General features: G+C 43.0%; 1 long non-coding RNA gene across 1 annotated transcript; it reads left to right on the top strand.

The window, feature by feature from the left end:
- Nucleotides 1-248: 248 nt before the first annotated feature.
- Nucleotides 249-7,345, top strand: LOC120101099 (uncharacterized). The gene is made up of 4 exons (XR_015672544.1): nucleotides 249-488; nucleotides 3,319-3,722; nucleotides 5,805-5,904; nucleotides 6,734-7,345. It is a non-coding gene; the product is annotated as an uncharacterized LOC120101099 (long non-coding RNA).
- Nucleotides 7,346-11,495: the final 4,150 nt, after the last annotated feature.

Genomic DNA, 11,495 nt, shown 5'->3' with positions numbered 1-11,495 from the left:
GGGACTTCGATAAGGGCACTAGTCAGCAACAGCACACTTGCAGAATAGAATTGTCCTTTGAGCATGGACTGTCCACTATGGATCTGCATGAACAGCTGGTGATGCTGTCTTAGAAGGCTGTGGAATGTTTGGGCGTCGGTGCCTTGGTGCAGGGAGTGGGAGTGGATCTGTGGGCATGGACTCTGTGGGTTTTACAGCCCAGCTCCACTTCGAATGCTCTCTGCTTTCTGTTCCGCCAGGGTGTGAGCAGATGAGGCCAGCTGGGCTCCTGCCAGCTTTAAGACACCTGTCATCATGCTGTCACCTGAGGTAGACCCTGTCTCCTCGGACTGTGCGGAGGAACCCTTCCTCCCTCAACTTTTTGACAGATATTCAGTTACAGCCACAAGCCAAATGCTGATTCTCAGATAAGCTGTGGGAAGAGAGGCCTGAGGTCAAATTGCATGAAGAATGACTTCCTGGTTCTGAGAACAGTTGAAAAAGTGAAGGTAATGCCAGGAGGAAACTATAATGTGCCACGTTTTTTTTGGGGGGGGGGGGGGGAGTAGTCAAGCCTTTGGATAGAGTGAGTGTGTAAGATTAGGTAAAGAAACTCCAAACTACCATGGAAATAAAATCCTTACTGTGTGCATGGTCGGGGAGGGGTGGATCAGGAGCAGAAGGTGCAGCCTGGAGCAGACTCTCCCAGCTTTGTCCTTCTCAGACCCACTTCTATAAAGAGGTGTTCCTGGGCCCAGAAGAATGACTCCAACCAGGAGTCCGATGCAGGGTTAAGGAGAAGAGACACCCCAACCATCTGACTTCTCCCCTGGAGGCCAAGTTGAGGATCCCCACAGTGGCCTTTAAATAAGTCACTGTTCTTGGTGGCTTTCCAGGGACAAGGCAAAGTCAGAGTTTGCAAACATGCTACTTCCTGTCAGCACCAGTCCAGCACGTGATACAGGGTGTGGCTGTGGGCTCTGCAGTTTCCCACAGCTCCTAACACGGCTTGCTGCTTTATAACTGCTCAGGATGTGTTTGTCCTCAACTCTTTCCTTAAATGCTCAACCACAAACGATACAGTTTCTATGAAACACAGGCAAAATTCTGAAGGTAGAATAAACTGTATTCTAGACAAAAAGCTTTTATGATAACATTTTATTTTTTTAATTTTTATTTTACATTGTGTCTATAGAGAGCAGATACATGAGAACAGTTGTCCATGGATGTCAGAAGAAGGTGTTGTAGCCCTGGAGTTACAGGTCATTGTGAGTCGCCCAACATAACAGCTAAGAACCAAACTTGGTTGCACACAATACCAGTGCCCACCTGTAGCCTACGAGCCATCTCTCCAACCCCAGGAACATCCTGTAATACGAGAGTAGTGATTTCAAGGCCAAAGCTATCCTTTAATTTCAATAACCCTATTATAAACAGTTAGATCTTAACTCGTGACAGTCTAGGGGAAGCCACTCTCATTCTTCAAAAAGGTTTAGCATCAAGCTCCCAGTCCAGGAAAAACAACACATTATGGAATTTGCCCTCCTCCATCCTCCCTGTAACCCTACCAATGTCATCATAGAGACTGGACAGTTCGTACAGTTCTATGTTAACATGTGGCATCCTGCTTCATGTGCAGAGATACATTTCGGTCTTTTCCCCTTTCGGACAGACTCTAGCTTTGACCTTGCTGACTAGGTAGTTAATCTCAGCTATCACATTGATTGCATCTGGAATTGGCCAAGAGACACATTGCTGGCTCCTCTGTAAGAGGTTTCCTAGGATTACCTGAGGGGTTGAGACTCCCCGGGAGTAGGAAGTACCTTCCGGCAATGGTCGAGCGGTAAATGGGGAAACAGTTGCTCTTTGCCTGCTTGCCTTTGCACCTCGCTGGTGAGTACCTCAACTTTACCATTGGTACAACTACCATCCTTCGCAGGCCATGTAGTGCAGCTTCCAACCCAGACTAATGACCAGTGTCTCCGGGGATCCCCTAGACCTCCAGCACCATACTGGAACTGTAAGTAGGTACCAGGTTCTCTGTCTCGCTAATGTACAGACAGCCACTGCTGGACTACTCAGGCCATGTGTGTCCAGTAATGAGTACATTTTCTTTGTTATATGTATCCATTTGTTTGGTTCTATTCTGTAGAGAGAGCCCCGAGGAAGACACCGTCTAAAGATCAATGCGACCTGTCTTAAAAAAGCCCCTGCCTCTGTCTCGAGAAATTCAAGTTACTGTAACAAAATGCTAAATATAGGGCAACTCTTCGACAACAGAAAGCTGTTCCACAGTCCTGGGGAAGTGGGTAATCAAGGCTCTGACAGATGTAGTAACTAACCATCAAGGGACTGCTTCCTGTTTCACAAGCCACTCTTCTCTCTCGGCATCCTCATCTGGGTGATGGCGGTGTCTGGGGTCTTTGGAAAGATACTAATCTCATTCATGAAGTCACTACCTACCAAAATCTATTGTGACTACCTCCCAATGTCCCTGCTTACACGTCTCTACGTAACCTTCTAGATTCTTTATATTTCTAAAAGTTATGTTTAGATCTTGTATTATTTTGAGTTCATTTCATTTATAAATTTTATATATATATATATATATATATAAATTCTTGCTTAAAGTACAAGTCCAACTTCATATATATACATGTATACATGTTCACATATGTGTATATATATGAAAAGAATATCTGTGTGTGTGCGTGTGTGCACACTCAGTAGTGAGATCCTTGTTCATACAGTTTCTAGTCCCCTTGTGAATACTCCCCCATGGACAAATTTAAAGAAATGATGACTTCACAACCAGCTGAGCATTAGTCTACAAACTTTAGACTGTATCAGCCCAGCTGATAGCGCTACTATGAATGTCCTAAGCACCCACGTGTGAACTGGTGGAAAGTTTTCAACAGAAGTTTATTGTAAAAATTTAAAAAATAAAAATAAAAAACTACTTAGAAGGAATTTGCAAATTAGCAATAAGGGGGTTGCTGATTCTTCACATAAAAGTAAGAGAGAGAGAGACAGTTTTAAAAACCTAACCCAATGGATTACAAAACTGCGTTAAGTAAAAAGCCCGTCAAAGGATGGATAATGCTAAAAGGACATCCATCATCTGAGAGCAGAAGGCAGCAGCCACCCCTTCCCAGACCCCAGTAGGCCAGGCAATCGCCGCTATGATGAAGATGGGAAGTCCTGTCCATGTGGACCAAGTGGCATGGCTCTTCCCATCCCCAGAAGCAACAGAACTGTGGTCTCCACAGCCTGTTAACTGTACAGCTTACTTCTTTGTTCCTCTCAGTTTGGAAAGAGTAAATGCACCTCTCTTTTCAGAAACATCTCAGGTCGTGCGCTGGCAGGAACAAGGCAAGAGCGTTTCTCACGCCTGAAGAGGAAGTGAGCTGGAAATCACAGTTTTCTCAACTCTCGACAAATCTCACTCTACTTCCACCTAAGGCATTTGAGAAGGGTTTAAAATATCAACTATCTTGATCATCCTGCCTGCTCTGACCATGAAGATGCCCTCCCCAGCTGCAGTGAAGTACTCCAGTCAACAGGATGCTCAAGGCTTTCGATGGGCAGCTGCAGAAGTAAACACTCACTTCCCAATGAGGGGACCCATTAGTTCCTGGGTGACCAAGAGAAAAGTCAGCCTGAGGCTAAATCTAGCATGAAGAGAATGGCAAAGCCTGAGTATCCCGGGAAAGATCCAGAACTCTGAGGAAGCCACTCTTGAAGTAAGTCCTACTTCTTTACTTTTTAAAAATATAAGAAAACACCTTTCCTCGAACCAACTTAAGTTTAGCATTTTACTTCAGAGCATCATACTGCGTTTAATGTATAATTGTACTTTTGGTGGGTGTGGCCTTTGTTTTAACTTTCTTTCTCTTTTTAAAGATTGATTGGTTGACATGTGTGAGCCTGAGTGAGTTTAAGCGCAGGACAGGTGTGCAAATACCCAGATTTAATGTTTCCAACCCCTTGATTTAATTTTTCCTTGTTATTTGACACCATCAAACTTTTGTGTTCCTGGGCTTTAACCCACTCATTCTTCTTCTGCCCTTTGAAAGCTACCGAGTGTATCTGTGGAACAATAGCCAGTTGCTGTAAATCCAAGCTCCCCTCTCCCTTTTCACTAGCAAGTGTCCTCGCAGAGCTGTGTGACCCAGATTTGGACTGCTTGTCCTCACTCTAACCTTGCGCTCAGCTGGGCTTGCTTGCAGAACACTGCCTCTGACGCTTGCACACTGACTCCCTGGGGGAAGCTCTGACACCTGGGGTAGGAGACACCTGCCTTGGAGTCCAGCCCAGGCTAGAGCTAGCTGCCTGAGGACTCATCTGACAAGAAGGGGTATCGGATAGCAAAGGAAGTGCTTTCTACTGCTTCTTTTGTCCTGTTCTCTGACAATTCCAGTCCCTCCCCATCCCCCACCCCCCTTTTTTTTCCAAAACTGATAGTGGCTGTGCTCGCTCCATAAACACTAGCAATTCCTCCGGTTTAAGAGCCACACAGAACCCCACTGTTAAGAGCAGAGAAACTGGGTTTTCTTCCCAAATCCAGAGTGGCAAAACCAAGCTAGGAGACAAATGCCACGAAGTCTAAGCATGTCTGGTTATTTTGAGGACCAAATTGAGCAGTCCCATGACAGCACCCATGGGACCATCCATGGGTCACTTCACCATTGACTGTAGAGGTCACATTTTAAACAGAACCTTAATGACAAAATACCTGATAGACTGGTGGATCTAAAGGGCAATTTCAGGTGGAAAAAGTCAAAGGACTTTGTAAAGAAAATTGTTAGACATTTTTGATACTGCTATAAACTATGAGGACTTTGGAAGTTGGACTAAATGTACTTTTTGTTATTATGCCATGTTTAGGTATGGCCCTCATAAACTCATGTGTTTGAACAAGCCTATGGGGGCCAGGGAGTGGAATGTTATGGTTTGTATATGCTTGGCCTAGGGAGTGGCAATCTCAGGGCGGCACACACCAGGGATTCAGAAACAGCCAGTTCAAGGCAAGGGCTAAGCATTTGCTTTTCTAATAAGGTCCCAAGTGATGCCTGCTACTCCACAGGCCATGCTTTGAATAGCTCCATAAATCAGAATTATTTATTAGGTTATCTGTGAAAAGATGGTGGAAAGTTAACAGGCTTTGGCAAGGAAAGTGGAAAATAAAAAGTAATGTGTACTTGGTATTCTTATAGGAAAATAAATAAACCAGTGTGGTTGCTACCTCAAAGAGAAGGAATCCTTCTGGAGCAGCCCACATCTATTCTACTCAGCAGGCTGAAAACATTTGGAAGGCCTCAAACTCATAACCCTCCTGCCTCTGCAACCCTCAGCAAATCCTACTGGTGTGAGTCACCACAACCAGCTTGATGGCAGAAGGAGCTTCTGACTGGAGGAGCTGAAGGGGTTTTGCAACCCCATAGGAAGAACAACAATACCACCTAATCAGACTGCCCAGAGCTCCCAGGGACTAAACCACCAACCAAAGAGTACACATGGAGTGACCCATGGCTCCAGCCGCCTATGTAGCAGAGGATGACTTTTTTTGGGCATCAATGGGAGTAAAGGCCCTTGGTCCTGTGGTGATTCAATGCCTAGAATCGGGGGATGACAGAGCAGTGAGGCAGGAGTGGGTTAGTGGGTGGGGGAGCACCCTCATAGACACAGGTGTTCATTTCTAGCCTCTAAGCTGTTCTTTTAGGCGGTTGGGTTATGGAATTCTGAGGAGATAACAATTTTAAAATCTTAGGTCTGGGGGGATCAGGGACCTACTCATATTTGAATATCTCTCCTTCTATCTTCAGTGCCTTCTTCGTCAACTCCAACCAGCTTAGTAACAGAACACGAGGCAAGATTATTTTATTTTCCATTACACGTAAAGCGACATCTGTTTGGCACCAAGAGGTCAGTGTGGTTTGTAAATGTCTTTACCCTGAAAGTGCAGCAAAGGCCATTGTCTGTGTGACACTTCACAGGCAGTCCTTTCCAGTCCTCCAATGTTCCAACGTTCATATCAAATTGCTCACTGAATTATTCCTCACCCTGTCAATAAATAGATGGTGAGCCCCACCTCTTCACCTTACTCTCGGCTTTCTTAACACATTACCTACTACTGTCCTATGCCTTATAAATACTATTTCTTGGGTTATCTTAGTTCCAATTGCAAAGTAGGTGAAACAAGAGAAGTGTATAAAGAATCAGTAAACTCTTACAGAAAGTAACCACTAACGACTATGAGACAGCTAGACCTGAGAGAGATGGCCAAGGACAAACAAGGCTGGAAGAACAGTGGCAGTCCCTCAGACGGGAATGGAGAGGGTATAGTGTAGTTTCATTATGTAAATGGAAATGCTCAGAAGTTTGTCCTGGTTAGGACTGATCTGGGGTCATTGGGCAAGCAGAGGGCTTCTCTACAGAGGGCAAGGGACGCTGTTGTGCAGTATCCACCAGAGAAGACTGCTCAGGCATGGGTTTAAGCAATAGAAAGTCTTGGTTAGCCAGCCAGTGACTATCCTGGGTGTTTGGGATCCCAGTGGAGCATCTAGCTTTTCTTGGAATACCAAGTGAACTTTTAAGCACAGAAACCACATTCTGGGCTGACATACTTCAGTTAGCAAGAACAGTTGCCCAGAAGCTGAATGACGACGGAAGTCATAAAGGAAAGTTAGTCCATTTAGAGACATCTCCAGAGCCATGGACTTTGATGGATTACGTCTTTGTCTCATTTTGGCAGGCGGTACTGTCTCATGCTGCTGAGTTTTATGGCCTGAAGGGTACATCCATCATGAGTCAGCTGTACTAAAGTCTAAGGACCCTGTCACAGTGCCAGCTGATCAACTACCAGGCAGGCAGGCAGGCAAGCACTGCCTGTGGAAGCCTGGGGAACAGGCAAGCCACAGAGCCTGGAAAGCCATTAATGTTTCAATGGAGCCCTGCACTGGAAAACCTCATGCAAATGCAAACGTATGTGGGCAAGAAGCCTTTGAATCTCAATCTCTATGATAGGAAGTCTATGAAAGCTTTTTACCAGGCTGGGTTTGGACTGGAAGATCACCCAGTGGCCACATATTCTAGGTAGGTGGCGGAAGCAGTTTCCCAAGATGTCCTCCAACCTGTGCTTTTAACTTACCATGCAGCAGCTGTCAGAAGCAGCAGTAGACACTCTTTAACAGATTTGCCTGGGAAAACTTCACATTGAGAGCACTGCAAAAGGAGATAGTTATAAGAACCCTATTCATCGCCCAAGAGCAAACTCAACAGTGAATCTGGAGTTGAGAAGCAATAAATTGATAACTGACATATTTGTAGAATTTTTTTTCTTAAGATTAAAGATGGTGGGGCAAAATGTATTGTCATGTGCCTTTAATCTCAGTGCTTGGGAGATCTCTGTGAGTTCGAAGGTTTGTATGATCCACGTAGAGAGTATCAAGACAGCCAGGGCTACCTAGCAAAACCCTGTCTCAAAAAAAAAAAAAAAGGAGTTTCCTTTTAAGTCTCTGCAGTTCTTAGTTATTGGAATAAACTATTCCTCTGTGAACACTGAGAATTCTCAAGCTATTTTTTATATATTATTTAAGAAATCAACAAGCTGTCCTAAAATTCATATGAAAAATGGCTCAGAGTAGCCAAGCCAATGTTTTAAAATGACATTTTAAAGGCTGACACCTCCTGATTTTAAAACTTACTATGAATGCCACTCTATAGTAATCAGATCCAGTGACACAGGTTAGGTATGCAAGTGTGTTGGTTAATTTCCTGTTTCTGTAATAAAACACTGTCACTAGAACTGATTTATGGAAGAAAGGTTTATTCCAGAGGGATAAGAGTCCATCTCGGTGGACAGGCATGGTAGTAGGCAGAGGGATGACATCCAGAGCAGGAAGCTAAGACCTCAATCCTCACCCACAAATACAAGCAGAGGGGACAACGGGAAGTGGAGCAAGACTTTAAACACTTAAAACCCACCCCCTCTGACGCACTTCCTCCAGTACCAGTGACACACTTCCTCCCAAACGGTCATGCCTCCTAAACCTCTTGAAGTAGTACTACTAACTTGGAACCAAGTGTTCAAATACCCACGGCTCTGAAGGATAGTTCTTATTTAAACCATCACAGTGGGCCAGTGGTACAGCACATGCCTAATATAATGATACCAGCATAAAGAACTAAATACAGATAACTAGAAGACTACAAAAATGATTAAATTTATGACAAATTGGTTTCTAGCATATGTGCCAAGGTTGTTCAGTGGGGAAAGGAGCATCTCTTCTCCGTAGCTGAGACAACACAAGACACACATGCAAAAGAATGACTCTAGACTCACACCTCACACCATACACAAAGAGCTCTCTAATGGATAATAGATTGTAGCATAAGAATGAAAAAAAAACTACAGAGTTCTTAGAAGGGATATACATAACTCTTTGTGGCTTTGGATTAGGAAGGGGTTTCTTAAATATCACATTAAAAAGTACAAGTGACAAAAATAGGTAAATTCAAAACTGTGCTTTAAATGCTTTTTTATCTGGCTTTCAAAAACTCTTTAAAGTGCTATATTATATAAGCTAAATAAAGAACATGTAAATTAAACAGAAAAAGAATGTAAAAGGACAGCTAACAAATAAGAGAAAATACTTACGTCTGATAAAGTTTGTGTATCCAGAAAATACATGGAACTTTCTCAAGTGACCAATCAAAACTCCAGACTTAAGACTTGGCAGGGCTTGGGTGTGGCTCAGAGACAGAACACTTTTGAAGTGTTGTGCCTCCTTACGGGAGACTGGAGAAAACGTAAAATGGTAAGTTACTTTGGAAAAGAACCTGGCAACTTTCCCAAACCTTAACATATAACCCATCGATCCCATTCCTAAGTTTATGCAACGAGAAAATTAAAAATATGTGTATGCAAAGAAACTACTTAAATGCAGGTTCATTAGGGACATTATTCACTACAGCCGAAAAGCAAAATTGACTCAAATGTCCACTAATCTAAGAAACTAGACCAAACATTATATATTCATGCTGTGAAATATGGCTCTGCATTCATGGCCTCAAGCAACTGGAGATCAAAAATATTTGAAAGAAAGAATTTATTCTATGCATAACAGCTTTTATTGTCACTACTCCCTAAATAGTACCACTATTAACATATTACTTAATTGCATTGGATATTGCAAGGAACAGAGTAATCATTTAAAGAGTAGGTGCCTCATTTATACATAAGCAAATGTTGAGGCATTTCTACTTATGTATTCATTTGGTTAGGTTTTTGCTCATTGTTTTGGTTTTTTGAGACAGTCTTACTATATAGTCCAGGCTGGTCCCAAACTTGCCACCTCCTTGCCTTAGCCTCCTGAGAGTTAGGATTATAGGAGCTCACCACCACACCCAGCTCTCTCCATGTGTTTGATACAAGAAACTTAAGTATTTGAGGATTTGGGCATCCAAGGGGTCCCCTGAAATCAATCACTCATACTTAACAAGGAACAATTAGACATATAAGACTATTAAAAACTAAAGTACTGTTGCTAAAAATCCCTTTCCCGTGCTAACAGAAACAACCTCTATCCCTCCTCCTAAGGTCCAACAGCAAACTATAGTATGGTTTCGCAAACGTTCACCCAGGAGAAGCAGGGAGTTTATTAAACCTATGTACAGAGCAATGGGTAAGGAGCTACGGGCTGAAGCACCCACACTGGAAGGCCAGCAGGGATGATGGTTGTATGGATGAAGCCCCTCCCCCTCCACCTTCCACACCTGTACATCCCAGGAGACCATGTACAATCAGGGAAAAATTCTCCACAACTGGTAGGGATAAGTGAGTATTCAGGTGAGGATCCTATGACTCTCCTCATCTTCCCTTGTCCTATAGGAGGGAAGGAAAATAGCCAACAAGCCCAGCTGTGGTAATCTTTGTGAGCAAGACAAGCAGAGCGCTCAAAGACGGTGGCAGTTTGACTGGAAGGAAAGCCTTGAACTAAAAGTACTGATACATGCTAAACCATGAATAAACTTTACCGTAAGTGAAATAAGGTATACAACGAAGTCTGACTATTGTATGATTCCATTCCTATAAATTCCCCAAACAAGCAAATCCATAAAGTCCAAAGAAATGACTGGTTGTCAGGGTCTTAGGAGGGGAAGTAGAAATGATGGGTGTGGGTGTGAGGAGAGGAGAAATGAAGCTGCCATTGGAGGGTAAGAATAGTGCACAGACCACATATTAAAAGTCATCAAGCTGCATGCGTTCAAGGAGGCCATGGTAGCAGCTAAAGGATGGCCATATAAAGCTGTTGGTGGGAAATTTGATCCAAGATTTTGACATTTACTGCCATTTCCCACTTCCTTTCCAGGGCATAACATACAAAAAAAAATCAGAAAAATGAATGTAATAATCTCTGACCTCAAGTCTGACGTGTTCTTATTGAAATTTCTAATTATAGTTATTGGTTATCATGAACCTTGACAGATCATGAAAACAGTGAAATAATGGAGAAGCTCAAGGGTGAAATAAATGCCAGTGGGGCAGAGAATGCTTAGTCTGCCTCTACTAGAGATTCCGGTGTATGAGACAGGAGGGTTGGTAAGGAAGATCAACACTGCCATGCTTTAATTATTTGTCCATTCCCAAATTAGCTTCCAAACAAAGTTCCCAAAGGCCAATCAGGATTAAAGAAAGAATAATTTGAATGGTTATCTTAATTATCTAATAAATTATCTATATTAAATGAGGGGAAACCATACCATGTGCGTTTCTCTCCCTTCTGAGGAAGCGTGTACCTCCTTTTCACTAAGTTAAAGAACACAATTCCAATCTTGCAGGTATAAATTAGCCTTCCATTTGGGTGTCTGACATTGTTAGAATGAACTCTTTACCTATTTAACCCCTCAAAAAGTCTAACGCTGTGTCTACTTGTACTTTACATAGATTTCATTTTTCCCTGTACATAGTTAAAATACTGGCAGCTAAAAAAAAAGCATAAGCTATTTCTGTCAGCCCTCTCCCGGGACTCTGCTCCCTAGTTAGGCAATTACTTAAAATTGAGCAATTGTGGTGTCTTTTCTCCTACTGGTTATTATTTCAAAAAAAACTCACGCCATTTCTCTTTAAAGAAACAGCACAGAATAACGCAAACGCTTCCCTTGGCTGGTCAGTGTGCTGCCTTTAAACACAGTGGGAACTCTGTGGTCTGTATTTAGATTGTAGTCTATATTTAGACTATCCAAGGGAGCCCGCAGACAGTAGGCGAACCATGTGTTCCTCTGTTAGTCATTTTAAGAAATCTTTTTCTCCTTGCCACTTAGGGGGGGAAAACCCAAGGGATCACAGAGGAGAAATAAGTTGTTGATTAAAAGCAGGAAGGAAAGATCATGAGTAAGAAAAATTCTAAGTAAATCAAGTCCCTGTGTTCCCCGAGGCGCCCCCCCACAAGGGCAAAGCCTGTTGTGCCTTTCTTCTGTGGGTACAAGTTCCCCCAAACCTGTTGTATATTGAT

This window comes from Rattus norvegicus, chromosome 2 (genome assembly GCF_021556685.1).
Source record: "Rattus norvegicus strain SHRSP/BbbUtx chromosome 2, alternate assembly SHRSP_T2T, whole genome shotgun sequence".
Taxonomy (NCBI): Eukaryota; Metazoa; Chordata; class Mammalia; order Rodentia; family Muridae; genus Rattus; species Rattus norvegicus.
The sequence above is the reverse complement of the archived record's forward strand: the minus strand, read 5'-3'. Positions and strand labels throughout refer to the sequence as shown.